At 40.4% G+C, this 18,668-nt stretch overlaps 1 pseudogene; it reads left to right on the top strand.

Annotated features, from left to right (window-relative positions):
- The window catches only part of LOC116904359, a 29,936-nt pseudogene that overhangs the window by 931 nt on the left and 10,337 nt on the right, over positions 1–18,668 (top strand).

Raw genomic sequence — 18,668 nt, forward strand, 5'->3', positions numbered from 1 at the left:
GGAGTTAGGGGCTCCCTCTCTAGTGTTTTAAGTTTGTCTTTTATGTTGGGGTAGCTCTGGGAAAGGAGATTGGCCATCAGAAGTTGTTTACCTTCTGGGTTTTCAGGGTCCAGATTAGTGTATTGTAATAAAGCCTTTGTAAGTCGTTCTAAAAATTGGGATGGGCTTTCCTGATTTTCCTAAATGACCTCTTGCAGTTTTTCAAAATTCACTGGTTTTAAGGCTGCCCTGCAAAGACCAGCCAGGAGGCAGGTTATGAATTTATCTCTGGCTAAAATATCACTGTGGAATTATAATTCCATCGGGGATCTTGGTCAGGTACTGCCTCAGATCCAACTGGATATGTTCCATCTGTTTGATGGATCTCGTCTGCATATATTCTCACCTGCTACCAAAGTCACCAGCGTTCCTCAGGAAGTAAATAATTAGTAAGGACCATATGTACATCATGGAAAGTCAAGCTCTGAGGCAAAGAAAGCACACAGAGGTGGAGTAGGCCACCACTCACCAGCATGTGCTTGAAGAGGGTGCTCTCCTTGACCGGCAGCTACAAGCAGGGCATCATGGTGATGGGGCAGACCTGCTGGACCGACTAGCCAGTACCTAGGCCACAGGTTATCTCAGTGGGATGTCACAGGAAGTGGAACACAGAGAGAGGTTGGAGTGAAGGTAGATAAAAGCTTGAACATAAAGGATCTCTTTCCATTTACTAGACCACTGGCAGTGAGTATGAAGATCCCATAAAATTGAGGAATCTAGCCATTATGTGGCCATTTTGAACCATTGTCTAGTGAGCACTGAGTCCAGACATTATTGCAAAGGTGTATCAGTTTTGATGTCCTCAGGTGATCATTATTTTTAGAGTTTTGAAATTTTCCAGGAAACATCCCAATGGGGAGTCTGGCGGTACATTCAGAGATATTGAATTTCCTATTAGGGAAAGTTATTGAATTATCTGTACTGGTGTCCCAGTGGGTAATTCAATAACAGCACTCTGTCAGGCCAGGAGTCTGAGTCGACACTTAGATTCCTGGAGGCCATACACGGCAGGTCCTGGATCCTCTAGAAAGTGTTCCTACCCAGGCCTGGAAATTTCTAATCAGCTGTGAGATCCTGGAGGGGGAGGGAAGCAAGGAATGTCCTTCGGGGGAATCTCCACCCTCTTATCTCATATTTCAGCTAGGAGGCCCCTTTATCCCATAAAGGCTGGCCAGGCTCTATCTGGGAAATCGGGGGTCCTCCTTTCCAACTGGAGGAATAAACCTACCAATCTGCCGGTGTTTATGTGGGAATTTTAGCTGCGGTCTGGTAGCAAGAAAAGTGAAAAACGTATCGTTGGTAAGAGCCTGTCTAAGGGACCCGCGTGGCAAGAGTGGCACCATGTGGTGAACCATGGAGGACAGTGGCTTACCCAGAGGTCTGTATGTGCCAGCTGCAGCAGCAACTCACATGGCGGAAGTCGTGAATCCCATAGCAAGTGGTGGTGGTCAAATGGCACAGAGGAGGCCTAGAAGGCTCGGCAGATGTGGAGGCAGAGGCAGACTGGGTTATGCAGCGGCGATCGAATTCAGGTGGCACTGCAGTGGCAGAGGCACACAGTGGGAAGGAAAGGGCTGTTGTCTTCTCTGCTGTCAGCTACCCCTGTGGCCACTGCACAGTGTCAGGGCACCAGGTCAGGCACAGTCAGAAGGAGATCAAGTCTCCCTGGACGGGCCACCAATGTTGGGGTAGAAATCTCTCAGCTCATATCCGGACAAATCACACCAGGCCAACATGGTTCCACGTGGAAAGGTTTAATGTAAGGACGAGACAAGGGAGAGGGATGAGAGAGAGAGGAGAAGAGTAGAGTCCAGCCATGAGCACGCGAAGGGAAGAAAGGAGGGGAATACGGAGAGAAAGGACAAAGGGGAAAAGGGGAAAAGTGAGAGTGGAAGTAAGAACAAGAGAGTGAGGAGGGGGCAAGCAGCCCCCATTTTTAGTGTTAGGCATACCTGGCTGTTGCCTGGTAACTGGGGTTGAAGCTTAGACAGAATGCTACCAATAGTACTCAATGGATAAGAGCTTGTCTGACAATCTGAGTTTGAGTCCCTTATCCATATAAAGGAGTGAATAGGCTTGTGTTCTCATACTAATCATGTGACCCAAACACCTGTTTGCAGTGTCCCATACATAGGACTAAATGAAGCCTGTCCCCAGTTAGTTTTTGACTGGTCAATAAAGTTACCACTGGGCAATGGCTGGGAAGGGAGACAGAGGTGGGACTTTTAGGATTTCCTGGGAAGGAACCTAGGAAAGAGAAAGAGAGAATTCTGCCATGATGCTATGATGAGGGCATAGGAGATGGACCACACTAGAAAGGTGTAGGAAGGAGAGACAGCCAACATGTAGGCACAAGCAGAAAGTGGCCTAAGGAGGGCTGCCTAGCCGAGTCCAGGGCAACAAAGATGAAATATAGATTTAGTAAAGACTAACTCAGAAATATTGGAGGGAGGGTGTGTTAGCACGAGGTGTTAGAGAGTGGCCTAACCATTGAGCTACTTAGTGTATATTAAAAATAAGGCTATCTCTCTCTCTCTCTCTCTCTCTCTCTCTCTCTCTCTCTCTCTCTCTGTGTGTGTGTGTGTGTGTGTGTGTGTGTGTGTGTGTGTCTATGTGTGAAATTCTTGAGTCGAAAACATTTGGGCAAGTAGTGAGGAGTGTGCACTTACCTACTGGGGAGTTTAGAGTGTATCAACAAATTACTGCATCAAAGGAGGAAGGAGACAACAACTGTACAAAAATTTTCTCTGACTCCTGTACATGTGCTCTGTTGTGACCACACACACAATAATAATTAATATAGTAGCAATAATAATAAAAATAATAATATATATAATAATTTAAACAAGTATAAGGTTGGTTCTGACCAACAGTTTGTCAAGCAAGAGCTGCAAGATGGAGGAAATCATACTGTGCCATTCTGCATTCCAAGGAATTGCTCAGCTCACAGGACTAGATGAGAACTTCCTGCAGGACCTGTCAACATACACGGTAAATGTAAAATCTGAATGAATGGGGCTCCTGTTATTCTCTGAAATCCTGATCTCCTCAGATGGATCATTCATGGCAGTCAGTGCTTTTCCTTCTCTTTACACTTTCTATTCTGTCAGTCAAGCTGTGGCGTTCTGAATGAAAATGTCCTTCATAGATCTAAGGTCAGGAGGTTTGGCCTTGTTGGAGTAGTTGTAGCTTTGTTGGAGGAATTGTGCCATTGGGGAATGGGCTTTGAGGTTTCTGAAGCTTAAGTTAGACCTAGTGGATTTCTCTTCCTGATGCCTCTGCATCTAGATGTAGAACTCTCAGTTACTTTCTATTACTGTGTCTGCCTTTGTGATACCATGTTTCCTGCCATGACAATAATGGATTAAACCTCTGGACTTTAAGCCAGCCCCAATGAAATATTTTCCTTTATTAGAGTTTCCATAGTCATGGTGTCTCTTTACAGCATTAGAACCCTAACTAAGACACAAACAAAACAAAAACAATTCTTTAAACATCTTTCCCGCTTCTTGCCTTCTGGTTATCTCCCTTCCTAGGAAGCATCTTTGGATACATAACCTTGTATTTCCCCTATACTCAGGTCTTTTTCAAAAGCCTCTGCATTGCAGGAGGGTGTCTACCTGAGTTTCTCTCCTGGCTTCCTTAGTCCTGCATGAAAAAGACCTATCATAGATAGAGTTCCATCAGGTGTAACACAAAGCTGCTGAACACACTGACAAAAAGGAAATGCCCACTCTTTCCTGAAGTGACATCAGAGTGGGACCAGAACTAGTACAACCCTCAGACATGGCTAGCAGGTCTCTGTAGAGTTCTTTGAAAAGAATCATATGGCAAAGGCACATGTATGCAAAACTTCAGGAAGTCTTAATGAACTACATGCTAACAGTGTCTCTGGAAAAAGACATGCCAACGTTGACTATAAGTATTCCAATTCATAAAACCTTCTTTAAGACACATTTATTGACTGTAAGTCCTATTTAGCACCTACTGTGCCACAGACCCTTGGGGACTGCTACATTTCAAGTAACTGAATGTTGAAGGTCAGTTTAAGTCATTCTTTAGCAACCTCTCAGCATTTTTCTTTGAAAATATTTTCTATGGCTTAAAAACATGAGATGCCTATACTGGTTTTTAGTCAGCTTGACACAAATTATTGTCACTGGGGAAATAGGAGCCTCAGTTGTGAAATTAACTTCATCAGACCTGTCTATAAATATTTTCTTCATTGATGGTTTGTATGAAGGACCCATTTCACTATTGGTGATGCCACTCATGGGTTGGTGTCCTGGGTTGTACACGAGAGAAAGTTCAACAAGCCATGGGGAACAAGCCAGTGAGTAACATTTCTCCCTGATCTCTGTTTTAGTTTCTTTTTCCAGGTTCCTAAATGAAATTTAGGTTTCCCATCTTATGTCAGGTAGTCAAATGGTCGTCCTTAGCTCAGTCTATATTCATATCCATGAATGGGAGGATTCCTACACCAGTCCATGTAGTTTGTTGGGCAATGATTTGGAAATAAGTTCAGGAGATAGACTTGAGACTGGCCCAAGTTGATATAAAAACAACAATCATCATTAAGGTGGTAACCATGAGTATGAATCATATTGCCTCAGAATGATCCTATGATTTTGATGTTATTTTATCTCATTTTTGAAGCATGAGCAGCAAACTCTTTTTCTTTTTCTTTCTTTCTTCTTTTTTTTTTTTCTTCTGTATTTCAGACCAGGCCAAACTGATTTACATAAAAGCAGCATACATTCCCCAGAGACAAAGGTACTTGTTTCAGCTGTCAGGAAATCTACTAATTTGCAGTGTGACTGCTGCCAAGAAGTCTTCGTGATGCTGGATTCTTGTCTGGGTTTGAGAAATTTCACCAAGACTTTTTTGTATGCCTTGAGACAAGCAGGAATGACAGGATATTACTGTGGTGGTTTCAAAAGGAATGCTTCCCATAGATTCACGTGTTTGAATACTGGGCCATGAGGAGTGACACTATTAGGATATGTGATCCCGTTGGAGGAAGTTGCCACTGTTGGCACATACGTAGATGTCTCCTATTCTTAAGCTACGCCCAATGTGGCACACAGTCTCTTTCTTCTGCCTTCAGACCAATATATACAAAACTCTCGGCTCCTTCTCCAGCACCATGTCCACATACATACAACAATGCTTCTTCTATGATGATAATGGACTAAACCTCTGAAATTGTAAGCCAGTCCCAATTAAATGTTTCCCTTTATAAGAGTTACCTTGGACATGATATATTTTCACAGCAATAGAAACTCTAATTAAGGCAATTACTGATGTGCCTAAACCCTTATAAATTTAAGTTATTCTTGTCAATGACTGCCATTATCCCTAAGTCTACAAGACAATTGTATGAATTTCTCTCTCTCTCTCTCTCTCTCTCTCTCTCTCTCTCTCTCTCTGTGTGTGTGTGTGTGTGTGTGTGTGTGTGTGTGTGTGTGTGTGTAATTAAGAGTAATGGACAGTAATACTTATTGTTGCTGTGACTACATTGGGGGTGTCTTAGTTACTATTCTATTGCTGGGAAGAGACAAGGCAACTCATGCAAAAGAAAGCATTTAATTGGTGACTTACTTACACCTTCAGAGGGTTAGGTTGTAATTTTGCACACACACATACACATACACACACACATACACACACACACACAGAGAGAGAGAGAGAGAGAGAGAGAGAGAGAGAGAGAGAGAGAGAGAGAGAGAGTTTTAAAATTTCAAAGCTAAGTCCCAGTTAAACACCTGCTCCAATAAAGCTACACCTTCTTCAAAGGGGATAGAAAAAATCTTTAGAACTCATGTCTCACCACTCCAAAGTAGTGGGAGGGCAGAGGTAGGCTTGAAGTGCCACAGGAAAAAAAAGTTATGTCTGAATAAATGGGCAGAAGGAGGAGAAATGTAGCCTGAAAGTTTAATGTTTTAATGGAGGGTTCAGTTTTCTCATACCAAAGGACAGTCAGTTAGGGCTGGCCCCTTTCAAGGGTAGAAATAACAATGTAGGTTAAGGGATTTAGATAAACAGGAGATGTTTACATCTAAATGATAGGATAAGATGCTAGAGAGGAGAAGAACCTTCTGTATTTTTGTGCGGATTCCCTACCTAACGGCAGTCACGGGCAATCCTTGTATGTGACATCTGACATCCATGGCAGTATGAGGACATCATGAAATCGAAGGCTGTGGTAAGAAGGTGGATATTGAGTCCCACTGGGGTATCTCTATGAAAAGGCTGCTTTATGAGCTAGGAGAGGGTTTGGGTTACCAGTCAGGTACATGTGGAAGGACCTGATGATAGAGACCTTATTGGTGATAAGTGTAGAAACTATAGAAATATACTGTATAACTTAAAAGTTTTCTCTGTGAGAGTAGGAAGGGGCAAATGGACCAAGAGAACTGAGGAGAATGACAGCCACACCTAAAAACTCGCAGGAGATGTAAGCAACACCAGGACAGCAAACAGAACAGGTCTAAGAAAAAACCATAAAGGTGACAAGATGAACGGAGTATCTTTCAATAACTCCAAATATTAATGGTCTCAACTCTTCTATAAAAAGACACAGATTAACAAGCTGGATTAATAAAAAGGAGCCACCTTTTTGCTTCCTTCAATAAACACATCTCATTATTAAAGATAAACATCATTTCAGGATAACAGGATGGAACCAGTATTCCAAACTAATGGGATTGGAAACAATCAGATATAATTCTTGGAATATCTGGCAAAATAGACTTCAACCCAAAACCTCTCAGGAAGATAAGAAAGTCCAGTTCATTCTCATTAAAGTAACAATACAGTAAGAGATACTATATTTTTTAGAAAGAGAGAAATTATATTACAATTCTAAACATTTATGCATCAAATAAAACAACACCCAATTTCATAAAACAAATACTACTAGTTTTAAAAAGCCACAAATTGAAATGGAGGAAGGGAGTGAAGCCAAAGAAAGCAGGTAGCCCCTAAAGCTACAAGAGGTGAGAAAAAGGATTCTCACCCAAGGCATCAAGAAATAACGCATTCTTGACTCCCCAGAGCTCCCAGGGAATGAGCCACCAACCAAAGAGTATTCATGGAGGGACCCATGGCTCCAGCTGCATATGTAGCAGAGAATGGCCTTGTTGGGCACCAATGGGAAGGGAAGTCATTGGTCCTGTAAAGGCTTGATGACCTAGTGTAGGGGAATGCCAGGGCAGGGAGGTGGGAGGGAATGGGTGGGAGGGGGAGTACCCTCATAGAAACAGGGGAAAGGGTGATGGGGTAAAGGGTTTTCAGAGGGGAAACTGGGAAAGGGGATAACATTTAAAATGTAAATAAAGAAAATATCCAGTTTAAAAAAAAAAAGCCACAAATTAACTTCAGCACAGCAATAGTAGGTGATTTCAATTACTCCTACTCTCCCCAGTAGACAGATCAACCAGACAAAAGTTAAACAGAGAAACATTGACATTAAATAACTTTAGAACACACATCTATATAACATTCCATCCAATCAATAAGAATATACATTCTACTTAGTTGCCTACAGAACTTTCTCCAGAACATAATACATATTAGGACATAAAACAAGTCTCAAAAGTAGGAAATAGTATCTTGTGTCCTATCTGACCACAATGAAATAATGCTAGATAATAGAAAGAAAAATGACTAAAAGTCTACAAACTCATAGAAACTAAAGAATATATTACTTAGTGATAAATAGGTCACTTAAGAAATCAGTAAGGACATTTTATAAAACCCTTAGAATGGAATGAAATTACATATATATATTTATATATGTAATGAAAGCAATCTTAATAAGAAAATATGTGTTGTGGTTTGAATATGCTTGGCCCAGGGAATGGCACAATTTGGAGGTGTGGGCTCATTGGAGTAAGTGGCCTTATTGGAGGAAGTGTGACTTTGAGGGCATGGGCTTTAAGACCCTCATCCTAACTGCCTGGAAGTCAGTCTTTTCTACTCTGCCTTTAGATGAATTTGCAGAACTCTCAGCTCTTCCAGCCCCATTTCTGCCTTGGTGCTTCCAAGCTCCTACCTTGATGTGACTGAACCTTTGAACCTGTAAGCCAGCCTTAATTAAATATTGTCCTTTATAACAGTTGCCTAGGTCATGGTTTCTCTTCACAGCAATGAAACCCTAACTGAGACAGCATATATCACTAAGATATAACTATACAGACTTCTCAAAAGAATAAATACAAGTAGCTAGTAAATATTTTTAAAAATAATTAGTATCTTTAGCCATCAACAAATGCAGATTAAGTGTTGTATGTAGTTTTACAATAATGCCTTTGCTCTGGGACCCACTCAGCTTCCCTTTTGTTCTATCCTCCTTTAGCTATGGGAAGTGACTGTGCTACCAGCCCCTTCTCAGCTTCCCTGGAATCCATGGATAAAAGACATATACACTGTTTGTTCTTTTAGATTTTGCCTTTTTGGCACAATTGCTGGGCTCTGATATCTCCAGCCTACAAAAGTCTGCCTTTACCAATTTATTCTCTCCGTCTCTCTACCTGCCCTAAACTTCAGTGGCAAACATCTCTGACCACCCACCTGTAGTAGTAACCAGGCCCCAGCTCACCACAAGACCTCACATGGTTGCTGTGTTCGTCTCCCTCCAAAGAATGGCAGAAACTCTTCTCTCCTTTCTTGTGTCTGCCATTTCCTCCTGGGATCTGGAAGTCCCACCTGATGATTGGTCTCAGGTTTCTTTACTGACAAATCAAGAACCAATTAGAGAACCATCGGAACCATCCCATTCAATTAAAACTACTTTATGATCCCACCTTACCACAGTCAGAATCCCCATTTTCAGAAATACAAACTACAATTGTTATGCATAGATATGGGGAAGGAGGAACTTAGACACTGTTGGTAGGCATATGTTACTCTAAAATGTAAAAATAGAGTTAACATATGACCTAGCTATTTTATTCTGAGAATAAGCCCAAGCATTCTAGTCTAACTACAGAGATGCTTGCCTACCCGTTCTCATTGCTACTCTAGTCACATGAGCCAGGAAGTGGAATCAGCTGACATATCCCTTAGCTGTTGAATAGACAATGAAAATGTGGTATATAAACACAAAAAAATTTATTCAGCTGTAAAAAAAATGAAATTATAAAATTTGCAAGTAAATGGATGAAATTGGATAAATTACACCAAGCAAGGTAATCCAGGCCCAGAAAGAGAGATACCACATATTCGCTCTGTTGTATGGATCTTTAGATATGTTTCTTTTAATTGTAATGCCTACAGATACTTGAGAAGACATGAGGGGCCATGACATGATGGGGAAGACACAGATAGATCTTACATGAAGTAGAGATGGTAGAATACATATGCTATGAAAATAAGGGGAGAGAATATTAGAGGTATTAGTGTATAAACGGGAATAGGATGGGATAAGATGAGGCACAGGGCGGGGGGGAACTAACAAATAATGAGGACATATGAAGATGTCATATACAAATCTACTATTTTATAAATGAATTTAAGTCATAATTGAAAATAAAGAATTTAGTAACAATCCCAGAAGTCATAGATTATTAAAAAGAATCCAGTGCTATTTGTGAGACACTTTCCTAGGAATTGTTCACCAGAAGGTCCCCAGAGCTCCCCATGACTGTTTAGGCTATGACCATTATCATTGATTCAGTCCTGGAAGTTGCTATGCAAGCAATTTGGGGAGAAAGTTCAGCAATGGCCTTCCTCAGCTTTAGTCTTGCAGGTTTCAAGAGCAACTTTCTAAACAGGAGATGTTTTCTTGTGTAATTGTGGCACAACTCTTCTGGGGGTAACCAACTGATTTCTGATCAGATCTCAGACCCGCTCTATAGCAGGCAGTACTGTGGACTTGGTCAAAGGCACAGAATTGAACGTATTGGATGAAAATGAGGACATGAGCACTCCAGAGTGTGGTTGAGGAGAAAGTTTTTATTGTGGATAGGAGGGAAAATACAGCCAAAGAGTCATCCAGATACGTCCAGACTGAAAAAGAAGAAGGATGAGGGTTGGGGGAACAAGGAGCAAATGGACCATGAAAACCAAAAGAAGCAAAGAAATCAAGAGTGAGCCAAAAGAGGAGCCAAGAGAATACAAGACTGGACTGACAACTGTATATAGCAAAGAGAAGCTGGGGGAAGGTAAGGGAGCCAGGGCTGGAGAAGCTTAGAGTTGGGCTAGAGGTGAGAAAAAGAGGGAGGAGCCACAGGTAACTGAACTGCTAGGAGAGGCTAGGGGCCATCCTGCACTTCAGTATGCTACTATATGTTAATAGGCACCACAGTTAGCCATTTGTCCTGGCTTTCTTTAGGACCTGACACCTATTACTGTTGTTTTGGTAAACAGATATGACAAAACTGCCTGCTAGAAATGTATGCTTATACCCAGAGACTGGCGACTAATGCTATCCTTAGCCTGATCAAAGAAGCTTCCTTTGCAGTGAGCAGTCTCTGCACTTATGTTGGACAAGGTGCTGAAAATAAGTGCTTATTGAGTGCTTAGCACTAAAGAAGGGGGTTCATGTCATTCCCCCTCTTCCCACATCACTGGGAACCTCATGCAAGATCAGCAGAGCGAATGGAAGAGCTGAATGATGCGGAGGAAGACCATGCAATGCTACCTTGTGGGCACAACCTAATCATGGCATCTATAAATTTATAGTAGCTCCATTGACTGCAAAGGGCTTGTTCAAGATTGAGCTAGTACACATTCAGTCATAGACAGGCGTAGGGCTAATGATTCTCATCCAGGGGACAGAATGGCAGTTGAGACCTGTTGGAGGGGAAGGTCTTTATCTTTAGTGATGCAGCGATGAGTGAGATGCTCCTGCTGCAGGAGATAGCTTCCCACTGACACCCAGTGGTCCTGGTTAAACCAAGTGGGTCCAAAAGCACACACACACACAAAAAAACCACACATGAAAGTGGGCTATGGACTTTGTAAGAATAGGGAAGAGGTTGGCTGGGAATAGGAAGAAAAAGAGTATATACTGGCTGCTATCAGTATATATTGTACACATGTACGACTTCAACAATGAACATCTGTAAAATGATAATTTTTAAAAGAGATTACCAGACAGCATTACATAAACAAGACATCCTATGAATCTAATCTGTAGCATCCTTTTTATACATGCTCCTACTCATCTCCCTCTGTGACAAACCAAGAATAGTTACCCAAAAAAGAAAAGAAGATTCAGTGGAGCTCTCTGTTTGTTTCTTTTCCTCTAAATAGGACAGGAATTCACAAAGACATGCATATACATTTCCCCTAATGTACAGTCACCAGTCAAGAGACTTTATACCCCTATGGGCCTGGAAATGTCCCCAGGAAACTGCATTAACAAACTATTTAAGACCAACATCTGTCAGTTACTCATTTTCTATCAAGCTGCAGCTCTATAAATTCAAAATCTCTTCTCTTTGTCTTCTGAGCCTCTACAAACTTATTCTTGAAGATGCCAAACAAACTGGAATTTAAAACTGCCTCTTGCAAAATTATTCATTCCCTGGATCTCCCACCTGTATGCAACACTTATATGTTAACAAACATTCTTAATCTGTCACTCGTAAAAACCACTTACTCTCGGGTTATATTAATTGAAAACATTTATCTTTAGAAACTTAAAATTATGGACTAAGAATTGTTAAGTCATGCAAACTTTTTTTACACACTAATAGAAATTATCCATGTCTGTAATTAGGAGAAAATTTGATGCTAAGAAGCACAGTTTCTATGTTTCATACTACATTCACTGTCTGCATCTCAAGCTTAAATCAAAAGGGAAGAAGGAATGAAGTGAGTAGACAATGTAATCCTTAATCAGTGTGAGAACCTCACAGAATCTAGAAGATCCCCTTGCCTTTGATTTCTTCATTAAAATGGTAAAAGCATTGTAATAAATAATACTAATTAATATTTAATGAGCGATTGACCAAATGCCAGATGTGAACCAGCTATGAAAAAAAAAAAAAAAAAAAAACAGAAGAAATTCTTTCAAGGCCAGTGTCCTCTGGGAATCATTTTTCAAGTAGTCTGTTAGAGTGTTCCTAACCTTTATAAGCAGGCATTTATCTTCTTTTCCCTAGTCAGTAAACAGGAAATGCGAAATTATGGGACTTGTAACCAATGAAGTAAAATTTGTCTCCTATAGTTTCTAAAAGAAACTAGAGTCGCTTATCCCTTGGGGGAGAGAGCTGAACACCCAGAAATGTGGACCATCCTGAGACCACAGGATACATTGCCATAAACGTACAAGAAGACTACAGAACTCCAAATAGATTGGAACAGAAGAGAAATTCCTCCTGTCACTTAATAGTTAAAACACCAAATGCACAAAACAAAGAAAGAATATTAAAAGCAGTAAGGGAAAAAGGTCAAGTGAATTATAAAGGCAGACCTAAAGAATTATACCAGACTTCTCACCAGAGACTTCAGAAGCCAGAAGATCCTGGACAGATGTCATACAGACCCCAAGAGAACACAAATGCCAGCCCAGGCTACTATATCCAGCAAAACTCTCAATAAACATATATGGAGAAACCAAGATAATCTGTGAGAAAACAAATTTACACAATATCTTTCTACAGATTCAGCTCTACAAAGGATAATAGATGAAAAACTCGAACACAAGGAGGAAAACAACACCATAGAAAAAGCAAGAAAGTAATTTCTTTGCAATGAAACCAAAAGAAGGGATAGACACAAACATAACTTCACTTCTACATATGAAAATAACAGGAAGCAACAATCACTATTCCTTAATATCTCTCAACATCAATGAACTCAATTCCCCCATAAAAAGACATAGACTAACAGATTGGATACATAAACAATACTCAGCGTTTTGCTGCATAAAGGAAACACAATTCAATGAAGAAAGCAGACACTTTCTCAGATTAAAAGGCTGGGAAAAAATCTCCAAGCAAATGAACCCTGCAAAGAAGCTGGAGTAGCCATTCTAATATTGAATAAAATTGACTTTCAACCAAAACCTATTGAAAAAGATAAGGAAGGACACTTCATATTCATCGAAGGAAAAATCCAAAATGATGAACTCTCAATCCTGAATATATATGCTCCAAATGCAAGGGCACCTGTATTCATAAAAGAAAGCTTACTAAAGCTCAAAGCACACATTGCTGTTCACACAATAATAGTGGGAGCCTTTAGCACCCCAGTCTCATCAATGGACAGATCATCGAAACAGAAACTAAACAGAGACACAAAGAAACTAACAGAAGTTATGAACCAATTGGTTTTAACAGATATTTATAGAACATTTCATCCTAAAACAAAAAAATATACCTTCTTCTGAGCACCCCATGGTACCTTCTCCAAAATTGACCATATAGTGGGTCACAAAAAAGGCCTCAATAGATACAAGGATATAGAAATAATCGCATGCATCCTTATCACATCACCACAGACTAAGGCTGGTCTTCAATAACAAAAATAATGACAAAATGCCTACATATACATGGAAGTTGAACGACGCACTACTCAATGATAACTTGCTCAAGGAGGAAATAAAGAAAGAAATAAAAGACTTCTTAGAATTTAATGAAAATGAAGATACAATATACCCAAACTTATGGGACACAATGATAGCAGTGCTAAGAGGGAAACTCATAGCTCTGAGTGCCTGCCAAAAGGGACAGGAGAGAGCATATGTCAGCAGCTTAACAGCACACGTAAAAGCTCTGGAACAAAAAGAACCAAATAAACTCTGGAGTTGTTGAAGGCAGAAAATAATTAAACCCAGGGCTGAAATCAACCAAGTAGAAACAAAAAGGACGATACAAAGAATCGAAAAAACCAGGAGCTGGTTCTTTGTGAAAATCAACGAGATAGATAAACCTTTAGCCAGACTAACGAGAGGACACAGAGAGTGTGACCAAATTAACAAAATCAGAAATGAAAAGGGAGACATAACAGCAGAATCCGAGGAAATTCAAAAAATCATCAGATCCAACTATGAAAGCCTATAGTCAACAAAATTGGAAAATCTGGTGGAAATGGACAATTTTCTAGACAAATATCAGGTACCAAAGTTAGATCAAGAGGAGATAAACCATCTGAGGAACCTCATGACTTCTAAAGAAATAGAAGCAGTTATTAAAAGTCTCTCGACCAAAAAGAGCCCAGGACCAGATGGGTTTAGTGCAGAATTCTATCAGACCTTCATAGAAGACTTCATACCAATACTGTCCAAACTATTCCACAAAATAGAAACAGACGGAGCACTACCGAATTTCTTCTATGAAGCCACAATTACTCTTATACCTACACCACGCAAAGACCCAACAAAGAAAGAAAACTTCAGATCAATTTCCCTTATGAATCTCGATACAAAAATACTGAATAAAATTCTTGCAAACCGAATCCAAGAATACATCAAAACGATCATCCGTCATCATCAAGTAGGCTTCATTCCAGCTATACAGGGATGGTTCAATATAGGGAAATCCATCAACCTAATCCACTATTTAAACAAACTCAAAGATAAAAACCACATGATCATTTCATCAGATGCTGGGAAAGCATTTGACAGAATCCAATACCCTTTCATGATAAAAGACCTGGAAAATCAGGAATTTAAGGCCCATACCTAAATACAGCAAACCAGTAGCTTACATCAAACTAAATGGAGAGAAACTTGAAGCAATCCCACTAAAATCAGGGACTAGACAAGGCTGCCCACTCTCCCTACTTATTCAATATAGTTTTCAAAGTCTTAGCCAGAGTAATCAGACAATGAAAGGAGGTCAAAGGGAAACAGATTGGAAAGGAAAAAGTCAAAATATCACTATTTACAGATGATATGATAGTATACTTAAATGACTCTAAAAGTTCCACCAGAGAACTACTAAACCTGATAAACAACTTCAGCAAAGTGTCTGGGTACAAGATTTACTCAAACAAATCAGTAGTTATCCTCTACTCAAAGGATAAACAGACTGAGAAATAAATCAGGGAAATAACACCCTTCACAATTGTCCCAAATAATATAAAATACCTCGGTGTGACTTTAACCAAGGAAGTGAAAGATCTGTATGATAAGAACTTCAGGTCTCTGAAAAAAGAAATTGAAGAAGTTCTCAGAAGAAGGAAAGATCTCCCTTACTCATGGATTGGCAGGATTAATATAGTAAAAATAGTAATTTTGCCAAAAGCAATCTACAGATTCAGTGCAATCCCCATTAAAATTCCAAGTCAATTCTTCAGAGATAGTAAGAGTGATATACAAATTCATTTGAAATAACAAAAATCCCAGGATAGCAAAAACTATACTTAACAATAAAAGAACTTCTAGGGGAATCACCATCCCTGACCTCAAGCAGTATTACAGAGCAATAGTGACAAAAACTGTGTGGTATTGGTACAGATACAGGCAGAGAGATCAGTGGAATAGAATTTCAGACCCAGAAATGAACCGACACACTTATGGTCATTTGATTTTTGATAAAGGTACTAAAACCAATAGAAAAAAGATAACATTTTCAACAAATGGTGCTGGTTCAACTGGAGGTCATCATGATGAAGAATGCAAATCAATCCATTCTTATTGCCCTGTACAAAGCTTACGTCCACGTGGATCAAGGACCTCCACATCAAACCAGATACACTCAAAGTAATAGAAGAAAAAATGGGGAAGAATCTCAAACACATGGGCACTGGAGAAAATTTCCTGAACAAAACACCAATGGCTTTTGCTCTAAGATCAAGAATTGACAAATGGGATCTCATAAAATTGCAAAGCTTCTGTAAGGCAATGGGCACTGTCATTAGGACAAAAACAGCAACCAACAGACTGGGAAAAGATCTTTACCGATTCTACAACTGATAGAGGTCTTATATCCAAAATATACAAAGAATTCAAGAAGTTAGACTACAGAGAGCCGAATAATCCTATTACAAAAATGGTGTACAGAGCTAAGCAAAGAATTCTCAACTGAGGAATATTGAATAACTGAGATGCACCTAAAGAAATGTTCAACATCCTTAGTCATCAGAGAAATGCAAATCAAAACAATCTTGAGATTCCACCTCACACCAATCAGAATGGCTCAGATAAAAATTGCAGGCGACAGCAGATGCTGGTGAGGATGTGGAGAAAGAGGAGCACTCCGTCATTGTTGGCGGGATTGCAAACTGATACAACCACTCTGGAATCAGTCTGGAGGTTCCTCAGAAAACTGGACATTCCACTATCTGAGGACCCAGCTATACTTCTTCTGGGCATATACCCAAAAGATGCTCCAACATACAACAAAGACACATGCTCCACTATGTTCATAGCAGCCTTATTTATAATAGCCAGAAGCTGGAAAGAACCCAGATGCCCTTCAACAGAAGAATGGATTCAAAAAATGTGGTACATCTACACAATGGAGTACTACTCAGCTATCATAAACAATGCCTTCATGAAATTAATAGGCAATTGGATTGATCTAGATAATATTATCCCGAGTGAGGTAACCCAATCACAGAAAAACACACATGCTATGCACTCATTGATAAATGGATATTAGCCTAAAAGCTCAAATTACCCAAGATGCAATCCACAGATCACAGGAAGCTCAAGAAAATGTGGATACTTCATTCCTTCTTAAAATAGGAACAAAAATATCCATAAGAGGGGATATTGAGGCAACTTTCAAAGCAGAGACTGAGGAATGGCCATTCAGAGCCTGTCCCACATGTGGCCCATATATATACAGCTGCCAAAAAAAGGTAAGTGCATGCTGACAGGAACCAGATATAGAGCTCTCTGAGAGACACACCCAGAGCATGTCAAATAGGTGAATGCTAGCAGCAAACCACTGAACTGAGAAGGGAACCCCTGTGGGAGGAATTAGAGAAAGGATTGAAAGAGCTGAAGGGGTTTGCAACCCCATAAGAACAACAATGCCAACCAACCAGAGCTTCCAGGAACTAAACCACTACCCAAAGACTATACATGAACTGATCCAGGACTCCAACTGCATATGTGGCAGAGGATGGCTTTGGTGGGCACCAGCGGAAGGAGAAGCCTTTGGTCCTTCCAAGGTTGGATCCCCAGTGCAAGAAATGTCAGTGGGAGGGTCAGTAAGGGGGTGCTGGATGGGGAGGGGAACACCCTTATAAAAGAAGGGGAGTGGGAGGGGATGGGGGCTTATGGACAGGAAACCGGACCGAAAAAGGGAATAACTTTTGAAATGCAAATAAAGAAACATAGCCAATTTGAAAAAAAGAAAGAAAGAAAGAAAGAAAGAAAGAAAGAAAGAAAGAAAGAAAGAAAGAAAGAAAGAAAGAAAGAAAGAAACTGGAGTCTCCTATAACTAGCTCCCTACCACCAACCACTTCCTGTTGTGGACTAGTTCAACAAGTTCCAGGCCTGATTAGGATATGCATACACAGCAATTGTGTGTCAATCAACCTGCAGAACTTTCTTCAAACTGACTAAACTTTGGGAGTCAGATCTTTCAGAGATTTAAAAGAAAAACCCAGTGCAGTGCTCTAAATGAGGCCGGACTCTTTGTTTGTTTGTTTGTTTGTTTGTTTCCTTAAGTCTCTTCAGTGCTTGGTATTTTTGTCCATGTGCTTGTTGTATGCATGTGTTTCCTCACCTTCTTCAGCTGCTGCTGTCTGCTGCTTTAAACTTCTGTCTGCTGTGCTCAATGCTGCTACCTGTCAAGCTCAAGATTTTTCTCACCTTTTAATTCAATAGCTGGCAGAGATAGCACACCCCATCAAAACTTCTAGACCATAACACAATGTAACAAAATAAACTTCTCCTCTACTAGACACTCAACAATGAATTTAAATTCTATTCTGCACAGATATTCTAGAAATGTTTTTCTACTTGGAAAACCCTCTTTCTCAACAATTTTGTATTCTTCAGTTGCAGGAACAAGTTTCCAGTCTAGGTGGAGACTGCATATCTATTCCAAATAACATTCCATTCTCAAGTATTAAGATCCTTTGTGTTAGGATTCCTTCTAGACTCCGCCCAACAGTTACTTAGCAACAGCCAGGTAGGCCTGGCTTACTGTAAAAAGACTGACCTCTCTTCCCTGCTCTTTCTGACCTGCCTTTCCTTCTCTCTCCTTCCCCTCCCCCATCTCCAAGTGTTCCCAGCCCCTCTCTCTCTCTCTCTCTCTCTCTCTCTCTCTCTCTCTCTCTCTCTCTCTCTCTCTCTCCCTTCCTCCCCTTCCCTCCTTCTCACTCCCTTTCTGTCCTCCTCAGTCAACCTCTCTTTCTCTGTCTCTCCTCCCTTCTCAATCCCCCTTCCTGTGCCCCTAAATAAACTCTTACATACTAGACTCCCTCAATGTGGAGGAATGCCTCGCATGGGCCTCGTCTCCCACAGATTGGTTACTTTTCTCCATACTTTTTTTTTTTTTGAGACAGTTTCTTTGTGTAGTCTTGACTCTCCTAGAACTAGTTCTCTAGACCAGGCTATACCAGAACTCACAGAGGTCTTCCTGAATCTGCCTCCTTGGTGCTGGCATTAAAGTTGTGGGCCGCCACCATCCGGCTTCCACACAACTCTTATGTGAATTTTTTGAGGTGTCTCTGCATTAGTCATCTTTCCCACTTACCTTTCAAGTACCATTACT

Source organism: Rattus rattus, chromosome 6, assembly GCF_011064425.1.
Source record: "Rattus rattus isolate New Zealand chromosome 6, Rrattus_CSIRO_v1, whole genome shotgun sequence".
Classification (NCBI taxonomy): domain Eukaryota; kingdom Metazoa; phylum Chordata; class Mammalia; order Rodentia; family Muridae; genus Rattus; species Rattus rattus.